Source organism: Lygodium microphyllum, chromosome 5 (genome assembly GCF_053477565.2).
Source record: "Lygodium microphyllum isolate KBCC chromosome 5, Lygodium_microphyllum_v1.1.10, whole genome shotgun sequence".
Classification (NCBI taxonomy): Eukaryota; Viridiplantae; Streptophyta; class Polypodiopsida; order Schizaeales; family Lygodiaceae; genus Lygodium; species Lygodium microphyllum.
Genome location: NC_141139.1, coordinates 85,888,363 through 85,907,857, shown reverse-complemented (window position 1 = coordinate 85,907,857; position 19,495 = coordinate 85,888,363). Strand labels below are relative to the sequence as shown.

The window sequence follows — 19,495 nt, the reverse complement described above, 5'->3', positions numbered from 1 at the left end:
ACGCGATAAATTTGTTAGTATATGCATCGCTATTAGCATCGCTAATTAGATTAGTGACTCTAATAGCGACGTTTGTAGAGTAATGTTTTGACGCAAATAGTGATGGTTACAAAGGGGAAAACAATTAGGTGGTAGGGCTGCCTTCTAGCTCTATGCACTAAATATTCTTGTATAATTCATTTACCAATGTCATGTACACCTAATGTTAAAAATATGTGAATCAGATTTTCTAAAAAAGAGGAATCCTTTGATTGCAAACAAGAAATAATCAATTCAAAAAGGTATTATGCAATGATCTTTTTCATTACTTGCTTAGGCCCAAGAAGAAGAGCTTCACTTCAAGCTTTCATTGCACTCAAGACCCTAAGGTATGAATAAGTCCCATTGATCTTCTACTCACTCCAGCTTATTCCACGCTTGTTAAGGTCTTTTTGGGGGAGCATTTAGGCATTTATAAGAGTTATACCATGGCATTGGAGCCAGAAACAATTATATAGGGAGTAATAGTATCTCTAAGCTCTGCTTCTTCCTTCTTGTTTTTACCTACATCTAAGTCATCTTCTTTCTTGGCATCCTTCATCAAAGGCATCCTGTGCCTCACAAGAGGGTGTCAACCTGACCTCACCCTCAATCTCAATGGATGGAGCTGTTTCAAGATCAAAAGAATCAAGTTCATCCTCCCCCTTCTCAAACTCCATTTCTTGAGCTGCAACTTGTGGTGCAAGGGTTCATCCTTCTAACATATCCACATATCTTTGTCTTCTTTGTTGTATCCTACCTCCATCATAATACTTTCTACCTTTGAAAACACATCGATTCTCCATCCTTCTCCCTTCACATAATACTCCATCATTTCTTTCTCTTCTTGGACTCTGTCAAGTTGGCATTCTTCCGGATAGGGGTGGTCAGTGTAGAGGTATTCTCCTTCTAGGTGTGGTAGTGGATGGGGAAATATTCAGGATATTTGTTATAGAGGTTTTGGTCTTCATGGTAGCCTTCTTGATAGTAGTTTATAGGGTTGTAGTCAAGGTAGCAACAGTCAACTCCTTCTTGGGGATGAGGTATTTCAAGATCTGGGTTGATCTCATCCTCTTCCTTTTCTTCTTCTTCATCTTCATCTTACCAAAATTATTCATCTTTTTTCACATGTTTCTTCTTTTCTTGGCTCCTTAGTTCTTTTTTTGTCAACTTCACTCCATTTTTCAACTCTTCGACTCTTCTGGCTCTCATTTGCTTTAAGTATGATTCAGTCTGCTCTGTGGATTCTTCAAACCTAGAGGTAGTCTCCTAGTTCCACCTCAGTATGATTTCTTCTTGTAGCCCCATATCGGGGTCTCCAGGCATCTTCACTTGCCATAGCCTCTCTCTCTCTCTCTTTCTGTGTGTGTGTGTGTGTGTGTGTTCTCTCTCTCTATTTTCTCCTCCTTTCTTTCTTTCTCTCTCTCTATCTCTCTATCAATTTCTCTTTATCTCTCCCCCTCCCTATCTTTATTTTTCTCCTTCCCTCCCTCCCTCCCTCCCCCTTCCCCCCTCATATATATATATATATATATATATATATATATATATATATATATATATATATATATATATATATATGTATGTATGTATGTATGTATGTATGTATGTATGTATGTATGTATGTATGTATTCTCTCTCTCTCTATCTCTCCCTCTATTTCCTCATATTGTCTTTATCTCTCTCTCTCTCTCTCTCTCTCTCTCTCTCTTCATAAACAATAAGAAAGAGAGAAGAGATAATGCACTTACCTGAAAGCTTGAATAAGAATCCTTTCACACTTCTCTCCTTCTTCTTCGTCTCCTTCACGGGTTCCCTCCTTCTCCTTTGCAGTTGTCCCCTATCTTTTCATGGTGGATGGAGATGGCAACAGCCTCTCTCTCAATCTCTCTTCCTTTGATCTCTCTCCCTTCTTCTCTCTATACATCTCTTCATCAACAAAAAAAAAGAGAGAAGCAAAGAAAAATGAAAAAAAAAGAGAGAAGAGATAATGCACTTTCCTCAAAGCTCAAAGAAGAATCCCTTTGTACTTCCCTACTTTTTCTTGTCAGTATGGCGATGGCAGCAGCCTCTCTCTCAATCTCCCTTGCTTTGACCTCTCTCCCTTCTACTCTCTATACATCTCTTCATCAACAAAAAAACGAGAGAAGTAAAGAAAAGAGAAAAACAAAGAGAGAAGAGATAATACACTTTTCTCAAAGCTCGAGGATGAATCCCTCTCCACTTCCCTACTTTTTCTTGTCCTTCATGAGTTCCTTCCTTCTCCTTTACACTTGTCTTCTCCCTCTTCATGGCTGGTGGCACAATTTTTAAAGTTAGTGGGAAATTTAAAAATTAGAAAAGTAAATAACATTCATAAAAAATGCATAAAATAAACCTTTGTAAAAAAAAATTTAAAGACAAAATGAATAATACTTAAAGGTTATATTTTTCAATGCATGATCCAACGGATGTAAGCTTAGTGGCTATAAGTGTGGTGAATGATAATATGGAAAAGGACATTAACCTTTGTTAAAATATGCTTAATTGATGAGTGATGCTTAACTTGGAGAAGAAAAAAGGGAAGGAGTAAAAAAAGTCCTTAATGCATACTTACATGCTTATGAGGGAGGAAAATAGAAAAAAGGATGGCTTTTATGGAATTTCTCTTCTAGAAACACTTCTACACAAGATACATAACATCTAAAGTGTATTTTCTTTGTTGTCCAAGCTTCTGTTAGTGCTATAACAACTCCTTGCATTGCTAAATTCACTCTTACAACATCATTTTCAGCTGCAAGAAAGTCATCTTCTTCCTCCTCATCTATCATCCCATCTTCATTCTCATAGCGTGCCCGAGATAACATGTCTACCATTGGGTTATCTCTTCTTGCAATATGCTGAAATTCAGGGTTCAAAGATTTAATGTATGCAATCCACCGGAGCATAGTAATATTTGGGGTAGCACAACTAGTAATTATACCCAATACCGGCAAACAATTAGTCTCAATGACTACACTAGCACCCATAAAATACTCCTTATCACATTTAAGGGTTGTCACAATTCCCCATAATTCTCTTTTTACTTGTGGATACCTTCTCTGTCATTCAGTTAATACTTTAGCACCAAAACAAATTGCATATCCTTTCCCTTCTTCATCATCTTACCCAATTGCCCATCCAATCCTGATTGGGCTCATATGAACAGTAATAATGATAGGCTTTCCATGTGAATAATCAGCCTTTCTCAATGTAGGAGCGGATTTCAAGAGCTGCTTCAATTTCTTCATTGCTTTTTTATGCTTCCTTTCCCCATGAAATCTCTGACCTTTCCTCTAGAGCTGATATAGAGTATCAGCTATATGTGGAAAGTTAGGAATCCATATCAAATAGAACACACATGCACCCAAGAATCTACGCACCTTTGATACATTCGTTCATACATATTGCATTCTGTCTCTCTTCATTCTTTTCATTCACTGCACACCCTTTGATTGAAACATCATCCAAGAAGGGCATTGTCAATTGTGGTATAAAATCCCTGAGTACCCTATTTATAGCATTTGTCATGTGTGCCACTGAGTTTGTTGCACCTTGTGAGAGAGTACACATCCGTACTAACCCCAAGTGAGTCTTCATGGTTGTGATATCCTTGCTCTCAATTTTGCAAGATAAAAGTAATCGTACCCTGAGTAAAGATCACCCAAAGAATAGATTGCTCTGCTTGCAAAAGCCTCCGCAATTTCATCAACCACATGACCTACACCCACATTTCTTATGGTCACTTTATTGACCTGTTGCATGTCTTGAATAAATCTTAAAGTCCCGTTCTTTTTGGGCACAGTAAACCAACGATTTGAGTATGGGGCTGAAGAGGGCTCCAATATCTTCATGCAAATCTTTTCATTTAGCAAATCCATTAGATTTGACAAGTAATCTTTAGGCACTCGAATAGGCCTCAAGTTCCATGGTACATGTGGCACAGTAAATATTACCATAGGAGAGACAACATTCAGATCCACACAACCTATTTCAGTTGGTTAAAATGCAAATGCTTTTCCATGCCTAGCCAACATCTACATAAAACAGTCTCTTTCAATAGGCGAAAGAAACCCTTTTGCACCAACTTTCAATTCTTATAATGTTTCAGATGTAAATCGATGACCTATATCTTTAGGATCCCGTAAGCTTGGCTGCCTTGACACTTTTTCATATAGACCCACATTTTCTGGTGAAAGTGGCAAAGCAACTATTTTCACCTTTTTGTCAACCATCTTATACTTTGTCTCCACAGCTACTTCAACCCATTGTAATCCTTCCTGCTGAACAAACAATGCTATAGCATCATACATGTCCAAAGAACATACTGACAACACTCTATTTTTAGCCTCATTTTCTGCATGTATAGTTGCTGAAATTTCAGTCATAGTGTCATTAATATTCAGCCCATAAAATATGCTTGAAATGCCTTCATTTTCAGCTAATAACCCCAGTGCTCTCAGTTTTTTAGTAGCTTGTTTCGTAGATATGCGTTCAACCTTGCACATAGTTTCCATAGGCTTAAACCAACATGAATTGTTTGTTGTAAACTGAGAATAATCAATAGTAAATACATGCTTCATACCATCAAGAGGCAAGTACATCCTCTAAATAACACTAGTGTAGCCCCGCATTACAACAATGCTTAATGAAAATCTAGGACTTTGAATTCCCTTGCATTTGGAGGCAAAGGAGACTTTCGAAACGTATCTTGATTCCTAGAATGATTAACACAAAAAGTAAGAAATTGGATTGCTTTCCTCCCATCCTTGCTTTTGACTCTTGCATAAGTAGAACCATCATCAAGCACCTTTGTTTCCATATGCACTCCTATAATATAGGGCTATCCCAAAATCATTGCATATGAAGAATTATCTTGCACAAAGAAGTGTTGCTCTTCTTGTACATCACCAATCATCACTTTTACATTAGGACATGCAGCATAGAGCTCCCTGGAAGAATTATTTGCAGCCCTCATACACCAACCATGATCAGTGTCCCCACAGGCCATGCACCATTCTCATATGATCCATGCTCAATGACATTAATCTCAGACCCGTGGTCAAGCAAAGCAACACAAGAAGTTTCACACTCCCCTATTTTCACTATCGTTTCAGTCGTAGCCCTGGCCTAGTGATTTCTTGTGTAATGAGTTTGAGAAATAAATCTTAGAGTCTCTTCCCCATTTTGTTGCATCTACCTTACTTCACCATGCATATTGCTATAAAGATAATGTATTTTTAGCCACTTTCTTCTCTTTTCCACATGTTGTCCACTGATTAGTAGCATCTTGTACAGATAAACCAGTACTTACATCATGCTCATATTCAACTGGAATAGCCAAAAAACCAATTTCCTCTTCCAATTGCAACAATGCACTAGTGGTATCACCAAGAAATTGATGTTTCCTCTCAATTATGTAAATGATTTCATCATAAAATTCCGGCTTGGCAATGCCAATCACCTCTCCCAAGGTGAATTCCACTTGACTATTTTAAATCTATCCTTCAAGGACCTTCTTAAGATCAGTGGATGTCTCAATATCAGAGTGCAACTTATATTGTGGCTACTGGCCCTTCTTTTTGCCCTCTTGTTTTGCTATCATGTTTTTGCTCCTAACTAGCCTGTTCCATAACATACTCGGGAGATGGTTGATTTGTAGCCTTAGGCTGATCCAAACTTCTTCTTATCAGTCTTTTAGATGTCCCTGCATTATCTTCATTTCTCTTCCACAAGTACATCCATGTTTTACACCTTTGCTAAATATGAATACACTGAATATGCATCTACCAGTGATTCCCAACTAATTATGTTAGGAATGTCTTGCCTTGCATGAGACATTTAACTATTAGTAACTTTCCTCTCGTTAGCTACATGCAAAGCATGTGTCCATATTGCAGCCTTTAAGATCACTTGGCCAGGCATTCTATCCAACTGTAGACCAAAAGTAGAAGCATTCACAGTCGCATAAGCATTTTGGACAGCCAAGTCTTCCAACAACTTTTGTATACATCTCTTTCCAAAATTCAAAGAAAGAGGCTATCCTATTTCTTGTGCATGGATCTTTCCATCTTCCCAAAAGATGAGCTATCGTGCCAAGGCCTCTTGATAAGCAGCACAATCCTTCCTTTCATGATATCACACCACATATATCTTTTCCCTGGTTTAGGGGCTGCTGCTCGTCCCCTTTCCTCTTGTCCTTTCTCATCCAATTTTGTGACCTTCAACTGAAGATCCCACATGCCTTTGACCAATTCATCTAATACATCTTCTCTAATAGTAGGAAGAGCAAGTGCAACCATATGGTTGACCACAGAAGTAGGTGGCTTACTAGATACATCAACTATTTTTCCCGTAACAGTGGGCAAGCTAGATACATGTAATCTTTCTCTTCTTCTATGCTTTTTCACCACTGCAGTAATAGCTTCCTTAACATGCCTCCACATTGTTTTAAGCCATGTCTCTGTATTCTAATCCTCTAGCAAATCATCAAGTTTCTCTTGAAGCTCAGGATCTACTGCTTGTAGAAACATTCAATCTTGTGACTTGCAAGAGCTTGTTGTTCTGCAAGATCTAATTGCTCAAAAAACCGACTTTCAAATTCTCTTAATAACTCTATATAGCCACAAGACCCTTATTGGGTTGTAGAACCCACTCCTGAAAAAGTCTTGCGGGTAATCAAACTAGTGTCTTTAGTGTAAAATTCTTCCCTGAGTGTCTTCTTGAAAGCTACCTAGTCACAACATCTTGCATGTATAATTCAATAATTCAAGCTTTCAATTCATGTATAGTGATCTGAACAAAATACTAGCTCCATGCAAGTTGAGCCACCCCAAGCAATTCCACCTTTTGAGAATAGGTAAGCACATATGCAAATACACTCATGCCATTGAACAACTACATCTCACACTCAACTACTTGTAGAGCATTCATCATAACAGTTTCTATTTGAGCATAAGCATGCATCACCTCTTGTTGGTGTACCTGCATAAACATGTTCATATTCTGCACTAACTGCTGCAAAACATCACTAGAAATTGTGCTTGAAGGTTCTCCCATCCTATCTTTCCTTCTAACGACCTTCCACATCGAGTTTACCAATGTCAGAGGGGTTCTAGTCGAAAGGTCATATCTAGGGGGATCTGAGATAGAAGGAAGTAGAGAATAGGAGAGAGACAAAAAAGAAGAAAAAGAATAGACAAGAAGTACACAAGATAAAGACAAAGCACAATGGATTAAAGCACTATGTATTGATAGAACCTGAAAAGATAAACAAATATCTTGTCTGGCACTACTCAAAAGCAATCTCCAAGCATTAGATCTCATAGAGCTCCCTTGTAGACCAAAAACGTGCATCAAAACAGTAGCTTCTTCTTTGTTGCTCAGACCGCAAATCTCATATTTCCATTGGCTCCAAAAGGGGGGTAAAACCTAGTCAAAATTCTTCATGGCCACCCCTCCTCCCATTTCGGAGTGCTATCTGTAAATTGTGATCGTGATATGCGCAATTTCGCCAATCCTTATTTTTGCATGAAATCTCCAAAACTGGTTGAAAAAGCAATATAATATCCAAAATATAAAAAAATAGGCTAAACTTGTCCAAAAATCTAGTATTTTTTAACCATCCATACTATGGACGCTGGCACTAATGACTAATATGGCATTGACTCTCTAGATCAATAAGAAAGCTGTATAACAATGTACTCTAGAGTTTTTCACACGGTGTCTGCATAGCGGCACGACAATATATGGAGCACAAACATGCTTCACAAAGTAAACTAGCACAATTTTCTTATGATGTAGGTATATCAACATATGAACAATATATACAAGGAGTATATTAGCACATGAAAAATATTTAGTAGGTTTAGGGATACAGAAGTAATGTGGTGAAGTTGATTAGAGAATACAAATCTAGCTGAAAGCATTTTGAAAAAAAAACCATGGTTGCTCATTTGAGAATACACTTTTTTGTTGATGCATAAATTACAATTTTTATTGATGATAGTACACTATTTGTAACAATAAAGAAGTTTGTAAAGCTCTTTATTGCTCATTAGTAAAAAAAATATGTAAAGCTCTATGCATCCTCACTTTTTTAGTGGAAGATCTTTTGTAAGGCTAAATCTTTTGTGATGAAAGAAGTCCTCTTCTGATGTGGATGTTATTGTTTAGCATTATTGTAGTTTTGGAACTTTCTATGATTCTTCAATTGGTATTTGGTTGAAATCATAGTTGTTATGGCAAACACGTATGATAATATATTGTACATTACAACAAGTTGCATTCATATTCATATGATTGGAATTCCAAACAATACAATATGGTACAAAGTTGTTGCATTCATACTCCTGTGAAAAACACATGGAAAAGTATTTCATGCTTGATCTTTTTTGGGTCAAAAGATAACACGTTTTTCTTTTTGGATTTGAGGAAATCACTGTAGTCTTATTGGCTTGGATATGTGAGTCTTTGAACCTTAAAAAGTTGAATGGTTGACATGTTAATTATGGTGATTTTTTTCTTATAGAATGTGAATAATTTAGATAATTTTTATTTAGCAAAATTTGAATTAAGTAGTTTACTTGGGTTGTTGATCAAAGTGCTTAGTCTTGTATGGATGACTACATTTACTTACAAATTCCTTAATATTTAGAATAAAAACTTAGGGCAATGTATGATCCAAACCCAAGGATTGAATCATAGTTGGTAATTAAGGTATTCTTAAATTCATTTCATACAAATACATGGTAATTTGGTGTAGCTTTTAAAGTATAGATACGACCTTTAATTGGGGCAATGTATGATCCAAGCCAAGGTCTAAATCATAGTTGGTATTTAAGTATTTTAAGATGCATTTTGTACAACATGATAAATATGTGGTAGAGTACATATACAACATCTCACCTTAGTTGGTGTACTTGTACCTTGATAAACCAAGTTTGCTTCTATCTTGATATCCTAAGTTGACCTACTAGAGAGGCTTTTTGAATTGATCTAAAAACAAAGGAGGTAGATTAAGAAAAAGGAAGCATCCCATTTTTAGTTCGTTGAATGGGAAGAAAAAGAACAACATGTTTCCACCAAAGACCTCCAAACACTACAAGATATAGACCTTATAGCGACGTTTAAAGCGACAAAAATACAAACAACAAAATTTGCCCCCGTCGTCGCAAAAAGCGTCGTTATTGACGACGCCATAGAATCGTCGCTATAACCGTCGCTATTTGCGTCGCATATATCGACGGTTACAGAGAATTTGCGACGCTGATAGCGACGGCAATAGCGACGCGTGCAGTAAATTTGCGACGCAAATAGCGACGGTAACAGAGAAAAAAAAAATTTGTGGCAGGGCAGTGTGCTGTATGAGAGCCATACAAAATAGTTTCTGCACTGCCTCATACAAAGCGTTTGCAAACAAAAAGAATGTATACTAAAATCATAAAACTGATGGATGAAATAAATACATGATATCACATAAAATGCGATTGGTACAATCATAAAACAATATCACTAATACATAGAAAATGTCTACATAGATCGGGCGACTAAAAACTAAAGGTATGTGAGCTCTAAGGATCCAAGGGCGAGCTACAAATCGTCGTCCCCCGAAAGCTCTTCCCGCTGTAAAGGAGCATCAAACGGATTCTGCAGAAAAAGAAACAACATATCAATCCACCATACAATAATGCATTCAAATATCTCATGGTAACTACGGACAAGAAAGATGAGTGACTTACTGGGCCGCCGCGTCTATACAATCGGTCAATCAATGATCTGAGACCGTGCCTCTCCGCATATCGAGTCTCAAGGCCTTGCGGATAGCGATTTGTAATGGAGTGCTGCAAAGAAAACAAAATGCTAACTGTTAGAAACATGATTGTCAGTACAAAGAATGGGTCAAAAAAACAAATAAGCAAAACAAAAGAGAATCTTACAAAGTCCTCCAAATATGTCCTGTGGCCGCCACTCCCAAGATGATGTACCGATCCGGCCTCGATTCGTGCCCTCGCCGCCTCCCGCTGCTGACTCCAACGTCCTGGCGAATTTGTAGCCTCCTCCCTCAGTTGGTGCCAGTCATCTGCATCTAACCACTCGGGCTTTGGAGCCCCACTCTTGATTGCCTTGCGTGCGTCGGATCGTCTATGTGACATGTATGCACGCATGCAATCCATCATCCAGCCCGTAGAGAATCTATCCACTGCGGCTGGCACCGGGAACTCCTCGTGCAAGGATGCTACTATGTACTCCTTGCTCCCCTCCGGTATGTTCCTCCAATGATCCAGGATGTTGTGCCGAAAAACTTGTTGGCACAACTCCCTCATGCGAGCCATCACCCTCCTCCCCTCATCATTCATGATGATGGCTCTTGACCTACCATCCACTAGGTATCCATAATCCCTAGGAGTGTGCCTTGTATGGGCCCTCTCCCATCTCCGTCCACGCTCCTGGGCATATCCAGGAGACCCCTGAACATCCGGTGTACCGACGGGGGTACCCTCTCCCAGAGTGCCACACAAAGGGGTGACACCAGAGGGTGTGCCACCAAAAGAGTGCCACCAGAGGGGGTGCCACCAAAAGGAGTGCCACCAAAAGGCGTGACATTTGCCGACGGCTGCGCAAAAGCCGGAGTAACTGGAGTGGACGTCCCCACAGGTGTGACAAATCCCGGAGGTGACCGAGCTCCAGCTGAACGACGAGACGGAGACACCGCGTCCGTGTCTCCACAGCAGCACCCCCCTGATCCTCCTGCAGTCGCAGTCCCTCCCTCTGGCCCAAGTCGCGAGCGTCGAGATCGTCTACTCGAAGCTGAAGCATCTAATCGCGCCGAAGCTGATCTAGCAGAGCGCCCTGACGAAGAACGAGACAGCTCCTGATCTGCTATCTCTCTGAATCTCGCGAGCTGATCTGGAGACATACGTGCCATCATCTCCTGAAACTCCTCATCGCTCATCCCTCGACTCATCCTGAAAATGTCGATACCTGCACATATAAAAAATAATGTTAGAATAATCAATTTAAACTATACAAAGCACATTAATAAAATCATTTTTGAAAAATCCCTCTTAAAATGCATATCTTATCTACCTTTATGGAAGATCTAAACAACGAATTGAGTAATACAATTCTCCAAGAATGAAGTATTCTATGGTCCCATGTTAATCTCCTGACACAACTCTGCATACACTGGAAGGTCGATAGACATGTCACCACAAAACAACGAGTCTATCTCGTTCTCAAAAAATTCTACGACTTCTGTATTTCCATCATTGTTAGCCGATGCAGGCTCCAAGCTTGCGGTGGCCTCCACCCCTTGTAATTTCAATCCCTCTATTTGCATATTTTCTTCATCTATGCCTGGAACATCGCTTTGATCGTATACTCTCGCACCTCGAGGAGTTGAAGGTATAACATATCACATCGAGGTTGTCGGGGATTTGGATAGAAGATTACCTGTTCACAAACACTTACAAACCGTCTTCAAACCATTGTGACATAAACCATGTCGTATTACAATTAGCAAGCAAATGCCTAGTTGCACCTGTTCACAATGGGCCGGCAACACAAAGGTGTCGCGCAAATCCATCCATTTTTTTTCGGAATCTATTTCGAGAAATCCAGATGGACCTCGTCGAACTGTTGCGCCAGCTCCTCCAAGTACCACTTTGAACCACTGCACGTCGAATATTATCATGGAGAAGCTACGGTAATCCACCGTAATAATACTTTGCAAATTCCCAAAATACTCCATCTCATCCACAACCGTGTTCGGATCCGTTGCTCATCGCCGGCTCTCTTGCTCAAACCTTGCCATGACACCACAGTCCATTGTGGAACGCATTTTGTCAATACGCTCCACCCGAAAATGCCGTCCGCGCGACCACGCTGCACTATATATTTTGTACTGCACATTGAAACACTCAAATTAGATGTAGCAAGTAAATTTAGATACGACACATTCTAAACCCCTCATTACCTTTGGACTACATCTCCTCGAGAACTCCCACTCCTCCATTGAGACCTCTGTCCCTTCCCTGGATGCTGCGGTCAAGGCTCCATGCAATCATCGTGTTGACATAAACCGCGGCATCTCCTCCATGCCTTCGGGATATCGAATCGGTCGGTGATGCGTACTGCGTCGGAATTCAGCTCGTGCTTCATCTCGATCTTGCCTTGCAATCTGGTACTTGGCGAGCCACGTCTCCATGGAGGCATGGTGCAACATACAAAAGCGATTCACCTTCTCTTCCATTGAGGCATCCATTCTTTTTTCTACCCCATTTCCAACCACCACATCTCCAGTCAGCCTGTCATCGTCCTTCAGCGTCCATAGCATTTCATTGTCTGGTTCCACCGTTGGTAGCCATTGTGAGATATGCACTAACGCCTCTGACACCAACCAACCTTCCGCCATGCTACCTTCCGGACGAGCTCGTTGTCGCACAAAGCCTTTTAGGGTTTTCATGAAGCGCTCCAGGAAGAACATCCATCGCGTATGGACAAGTCCAGCAATCTCCACTTCATCCACAAGATGCACAAGAAGGTGAACTTGTATCGTGAGCATGCTAGTGGGCAGGTATTTCTCAAAGAGACAAACCGTCTCAACTGCTCCCCACCTTGCGGATTCAATAGAGGACGTCTTAATCTCTTTCTGTGAGATCCATTGCACCAAAGTCGACAGCTTGTAAATGGCACCGCGAATTTCTGGAGTTAGGCATCCCGTGATCGCGATCGGTAGGACAAACTGCCACAAATGAGAAAGCATTAAGAATAATGGTCACTTTTCAAATTTCAAAATGTCCACGCTAATTAAAATCCATTCTGTTCACAAACCTGACATATCTTATGCCAATCATGGGATTTTAGCCCAGAAATCTGGTCATCTTTAGAAAATGCGGACCTGAGAGAACGCATCATACCTGTCGGAGTGCGGATAGACTTGATTACTTGCTTCACAATGCACTCTTCTTTGGTAGACAAAACCCAGGGAGCGCGAGGAAGCTGCACTCCCCCTTCAGCACTCGACTGCGGCCAAAGCGCCTCCATCTTACCTACCTCCTTTAAATCCATTCGTGACCCTATAGTGTCTCTCTTTCCTGTGATGTGGTCCCATAGCAAGCTGCCCACATTTTTGAAAATATGCATGGGATCCAACAAGTGGTTGACCTGTAAGTGGGTCCAATATGGCAACTCGTAGAAAACTGAGAACCATCGCATTCCATTTGGATGTGAATCCGGGTTTACCATTTTCAGCTCGTACCAGCTTGCAGCGTTCATACGTGCTGGAGGTCGTCCAAGAAAACCTTCCCTGAGTTCATGATCCTCCGGCAAGAAAGCGGCGTGTCCTTGATATACCATCTTCTTCATGGTTCGTGACCTTCGGGAGTCTAACTGTAGCCCACACAATGGACATGCATGATAACCTGAGGTAACGAGACCTGCAAGGTGATCCACGACCTAGTGAATACTTGATTGAATGAAATAAAATATAGATATTACCGGCGAGAACAAAGGTCTGCTCACCTGAGCACTCTCCCAATCCCGGAAAGTCATGCATCGTCCACATGAGAATGGCTCGAATGTTGGCTGACCGCCGACCATCGCGCCTGCTCATATCTTGCACCGTGACCCCCTCCTCCCACAAAATCTTAAGCTCATCGACTAATGGACGAAGATACACGTCCATATTTTTTACTTTGTAGCGGCCCGGGACGAGCAAGCTAAGGATGAGATGTCCTTTCTTCGTAGAAAGCCATGGAGGAATGTTATAGTTGACAAGCACTATAGGCCACACACTGTAAGAAGTCGAGCGCAGACCGAATGGGTTCACACCATCCATGGCGAGACCGAGCCGAAGATTCCTTGGCTCTCGCGCAAAGCCTGGGAAGGTAGAGTCAATGTGGCTCCATACGCGCGAATCTGCTGATATTCGTTGCACTCCATCCGTGGACCTATTCTGCACATGCCACGTTGTCAAGCTTGCCATGGCAGACGTGTGAAACATGTGGTTTATGCGGGGGATGAGCGGAAAGTGTCTGAGGACTTTTTGAGGGATGGTCTGCCCTTGCAAGTCCTGTCGATACCTATGAGCACCACACTTTGGGCATGTCTCCATAGTCTCGTATTCATCTCGAAACAATATGCAGTCTTTGATACATGCATGGATGTTATTGTAGTCCATGCCAAGCTTCCGTAAAACATGTCGCGCATCATCACGAGACTCAGGCATGGTGTTTGCAGGTGGCAATATATGATATTTCAATAACCTGAAAAAATCATAAAACACCTTGAAAAATCTATCCATGTTTGCAATAATATTGTTTTAAAAAAAAAACAATGAAGTCTGTGTGCAAGGTACCTGAATAACTCAGTCATACTCGTATCGCTCCAACCGTATTTTGCTTGCACACTTAAGAGTGCAAGCAATGTCTTCAACCGAGATACTCGGCACCCATCATATAATGGTATGGATGCTTCCTCTCTAAGCGGGTCAGATGTCTCAACATCCATGGGAATCAATGCATCGATCATTGTCTCCATCTCAGGCTCCAAGATTGTAGGCAAGTCGAGAAGGTTGTCTGTCTCCTCTGGCATTGACGGTATAGATGGGCCTTGCGAGTGGTCGATTGGCTCCTGCAATCCATCCATCGCACGTCCACGAACTCTTCTAATTGGCTGCAAAGGGTGCACTCCCCCTTGGGTCGAGACATCACCCCCCTGGATACAAAATTTACCAACAAGACCCAATCTTATTGTGTATGGTTTTCAATTAGCTTGAGAGTACAATGCATGAAAAATGCTAACTTCAAATTACTGTTTACTGAAAGTCTGCAATCGCCTGATCAATGATCTCAGATTGAAACTCGCCAAATCGTCGTACGTGTTCTATAGACAATCGGCGTTTTCGTCTAATTGCCAACTTGCATTGAGAGCAAGGACATGGGACACGCTGATTAAGATACGACTCGCGGTCTTGAACAATAGTACCTTCTTCGTTTGCCATCTTATCTACATTACAGCAAACAAGGCTTAAATGGATAGCTTTATGGAGATGTACGTCAAGTTGCAAGTTGACCATAAACCTTGCATTGTATATAGTAGTCGAGAGATTTTCCGATGTTATATCTCGGCATTGTATCATGCTCAACGATTTGTTTGTCCCGATAGATAATTTTTTGTTATATCTCGGCTTTGAGTATAAGTAATCCATTTTAAAATTAATGCGCACCATCTATGAAATTTTATAACTATAGTAATAAAATTTATTTCAATCAATTCTACTCATAGTCATAAGACCTGAGAGAAATTATCCTATACTCAATTTAAGGGTTTCTTCTTCTATAACAATAATTTTGGGTTCATTTTGATGAAGTACGTGGCCTATGCAAAGCACATTGCATACCATTATCAATACGTATATTATCTTAAATTTCCTTCCCTTCCCTCTCCCTCTCTTCCTCTCTTTCTCTCACCCTCTCCCTCTCCCTCTCGTTCTCTTTCTCTCCCTCTCTCATTTCCTCCCTCCCCCTCCCTCTCCCTCTCCCTCCCTCTTTCTCCCTCTCCCTCTCCCTCTCCCTCTCCCTCGCTCCCTCTCCCTCCCCCTCCCTCTTTCTCTCCCTCTCTCATTTCCTTCCCCTCCCCCTCCCTCTCCCTCTTCCTCTCCCTCTCCCTCTCTTTCTCTTTTTCTCCCTCTCCCTCTCTATCTCTCTTTCTCTCTCATTTCCTAAACAAGCAAAAAATAAAGTGATTTAAACATCCTCCAAGCAAAAGGGAGAGGGAGAGATACAATGCACTCTCCCTCTCTTTCTCTTTCTGTCCCTCTCTCATTTCCTTCCCCTTCCTCTCCCTCTCACTCTCTTTCTCTCTCATTTCCTCTCCTAAACAAGCAAAAAATAAAGTGATTCAAACATTAAACAAGCAAAAGGGAGAGGGAGGGAGAGAGAGAATGCACTCTCCCTCCTTCTCCCTCTCTTTCTCTTTCTCTCCCTCTCCTATTTCCTCCCCCTCCCTCTCCCTCTCCCTCTATTTCTCTTTCTCTTTCTTTCCCTCTCCCTCTCCCTCTCCCTCTCCCTCTCCCTCTCTTTCTCTCTTACTCTCTCGTTTCCTCTCCTAAACAAGCAAAGAAGAAAGTAATTTAAACATTAAACAAGCAAAAGGGAGAGAGAGAGAGAATGCACTCTCCCTCTCTTTCTCTCCCTCTCCCTCTCTTTCTCTCCCTCTCTCTCCCTCTCCCTCTCCTTCTCTTTCATTTCCTCTCCTAAACAAACAAAAGAGAACGATTTAAACCTTCAACAAGTAAAAGAAAGAGAGAGGGAGACTCACCAATGAGATATGGTGAGCGTGGGCGGCTTCTCTTTGCAACGAGGGCTCCTCCTCTCCTTCACGAACAACAACGGTGGCGGTGGCGGCGGCGGCGACGGCAAGTCTCTTCCTCCTCTTCTCTTACAAAGCCTTGGCTCTCTCCCTCGCTCTCTCCCTCGCTCTCGCTCTCAAAAGGCGAAGAAAACAAAATGAAAACGGCGCTCTGGTTTCGGCCGCGCTTTTTTTCCCTGCAGCGTCGCGACGCAAATAGCGACGCCAATTGCGACGCCTATAGCGATGCCGATATCCGCCGTCGCTAATCGGCGTCGCTATTGCCCCATTCCCTTGTAGTGAAACTTTCAAATGGAATGAAATAGAATTGTAAAATGAGGTTGACAAGAGACATGGAATAAATCACCAAGCCTGAAGGTCATATAGAAACTTGGAGGGAAAAAGTAGAGATTGCAAGAAGTTTTAATTTATATCTTTCAAAGTGAATTGAAATAGATCTAAGTTTCAATGATGAAATCAAAGCAAGAGACCTCAATTTGGAATGTCTTCAATCCCATGTGATTGATTCAAAGTTCAAGGTAGAGACACCATCCCACATGGTGACATTTCAAATGCCATAGGGCATGTTGTTGTAGATTTCCTCATGACTCTTTGGGGTAATTTTTTACATTAAACTTTTTTCGGGATGAGCTCCCTAGGTATTTCAATACAACATAGAGGATGTGAGGGTACATGGATAGGGGGCCACTTGTTATCTTGTTTAAAGCTACATGCATCTTGCTGCTTATAATACAATTCTTCCACAACATAAGAACCTTGGTCAATCAAATTTCCCCATTCATTGATGCACCCCTTTTTCCGACCTTCTTCTTTATGTTGCAATGCATTTGACCAAGTAAAAATCTTCATCCTCCACATTGGTGTAGCATCTAGATTTATTGCAAAGGTATCACTAACACATAGAGCACTACTTCGTGCATCATGATACCCTTTATACACACTTGTCATAGCCACTTAATTCAACTACAAGGACATCATCTTCTACAAACTCAGCTTCATCCTCAACATCATTAGGCAACAATGACACCAAGAGATGATAATCCCAAGGTTGCACATGGGCTTTATTAGTGCAACAATTCCAATGGGAATAATGAAAGCTCAAAATGCATGCAAAGAACAAGATTTTTGGATAGGATCACAATTCCATTCAACCTCCCTATTCATATAACCTCCTAGAACAAACTAGTACATTCCCTTTCTTTTGAAGGATATGCTGCAATTGTTCCCCTTGACAAGTTAGTTTGGTAGTAAGCAACCACATCTTCTGCACACCTTGAAGTGTTTCAATTTTTCAAATGCCAATGTCCTCTTTACAACTACATCAGCACCGTCATGCTCTCCCTTATCATGCCCTATTCCAAAGAAGCACAACTAATCTGCATTCCTGTCAACCTTGCATGTCACACATAATAGAAAGGCATGGATGCCTTGAATTCTAAGGCCACACCATTTGACTAGACCCAATGTTATGTTGGAGCAACACTCTCTTTTTGTAGCCAATCACAATGCAACATGAATCAATGTTGGACAAACAATGTGTCATGCCTTTTATCATTGAATATAAAGAAGTGGATTGTTTTAACAACTTGCCCCACTTTGTGGTAGTATGCTATGTGTACAAAATGATCACCTAACTAGAGTGCGAGTGCATACTTTGGATCTGATTTTACTCCTTAAAGGCATAATGATGCGGTTGATAGTATAACTTGATAGTGATTGGATATGCTAATTGGCATGCTAGAAATGCCAATTGGCATACTAGATATGCCAATTTGCATATACTAGTTATATTAGTTAGCCTATTGGAAACGCTAGAATATTGGATACCTAGTTATCAAACAAGAAATGTTAGCTAGAAACCTGGATATGCTAGCTAGCAACAACTAGAAATTCTTGTTGGCTTGCTAACCGAATATATTAGTATGCTAATTAGAACACTAAATATGCTCTTGGTATGGTGCATATGCTCGTTACAATCTAGATAAGCTATATTGGCATTTTAAGAATGTTAAATAGCTACTTTATGCTTCATAGCATAATGATTATGATGTATTATACATGTAATATTGTAGGGATAATTGTGCTTAATAACTAGTATATGATGTTCAAATATTGCAGGTTGAATTTTTTCAAAAGTTTAATGAACAACATCAAGATTGAAAGATCAAAATGAGAAAGCTTAAAATATTGAATGCATTTTTTGTATAGTGGTTGAAGGATAGATACACATGTTGTCATGAGTACCACATGCAAATGTCATTTTTAAAGGACACTTGGAACCACATGCAGTCTCATACCTTTGGGCTTCATGGAGTGGGATGTGATTGTCAATGTGGTATTTATGTTGCTTGTGGAGTAAGGTTTTCTTGGTTTTACATCACAATTTGATGAGTGTCACATGTGTCGGAGTCAATTTTGTTCCAAGGCAAACACATGCACTTTCCCATGATAGGAGATGCTTGGTGGGAGAATGTAAGAACTATGGTGTGAAGAACTTGGAAACATGCTCCTTGGAGACAAAAAAGCAAGATAAGACTATAATTATGAAAGTACTTGCATATGTAGAAGCAATAGATAAGCATGGAAATAGGGAAAAAATGCAGAAGGAAATGCAATGTTAGCAATTTTTACATGAGTTATTAAAGACCAAGCTAAAGGTCTTCATCACACATAACTATGTTGGTTGTTGGCAGGGATAATAATTCAGGGATTGTCTACTTATATTTCCTAATGAGGTTATTTCAATTGTAGATTTTGTAGAGTAGGTTATCAAGCATTTCTAGTATGGCAACTAACATATCCAATATGCCAAAGTAAAAATCTAGCATGCCAACCAGGGATCATGATGACATGATTACATTCTTGCAATCTTGTAAAAATAACTTGTCAATATCTCTCCAATTTTACATTGATAACATTAAAAAACAATATAATTGAGTGAAACTTGCTATTTTGGTAAAGTTGGAGGGATTTTGCAGTATTGCATAGGCTCATTAAGGTATGCAAATAGCTTGGCAGGCCTGCCACACCACAAAGAAATCCCAACAATGTTAAAACCCTAGAAAATCCACTTTATGTAGACAAG

The 19,495-nt window shown here is 40.5% G+C and overlaps 1 pseudogene; it reads right to left on the bottom strand.

Annotated features, from left to right (window-relative positions):
• Positions 1-16,957: 16,957 nt before the first annotated feature.
• Positions 16,958-17,744, bottom strand: LOC148036077 (uncharacterized; annotated as a pseudogene).
• Between the last annotated feature and the right edge of the window lie 1,751 nt (positions 17,745-19,495).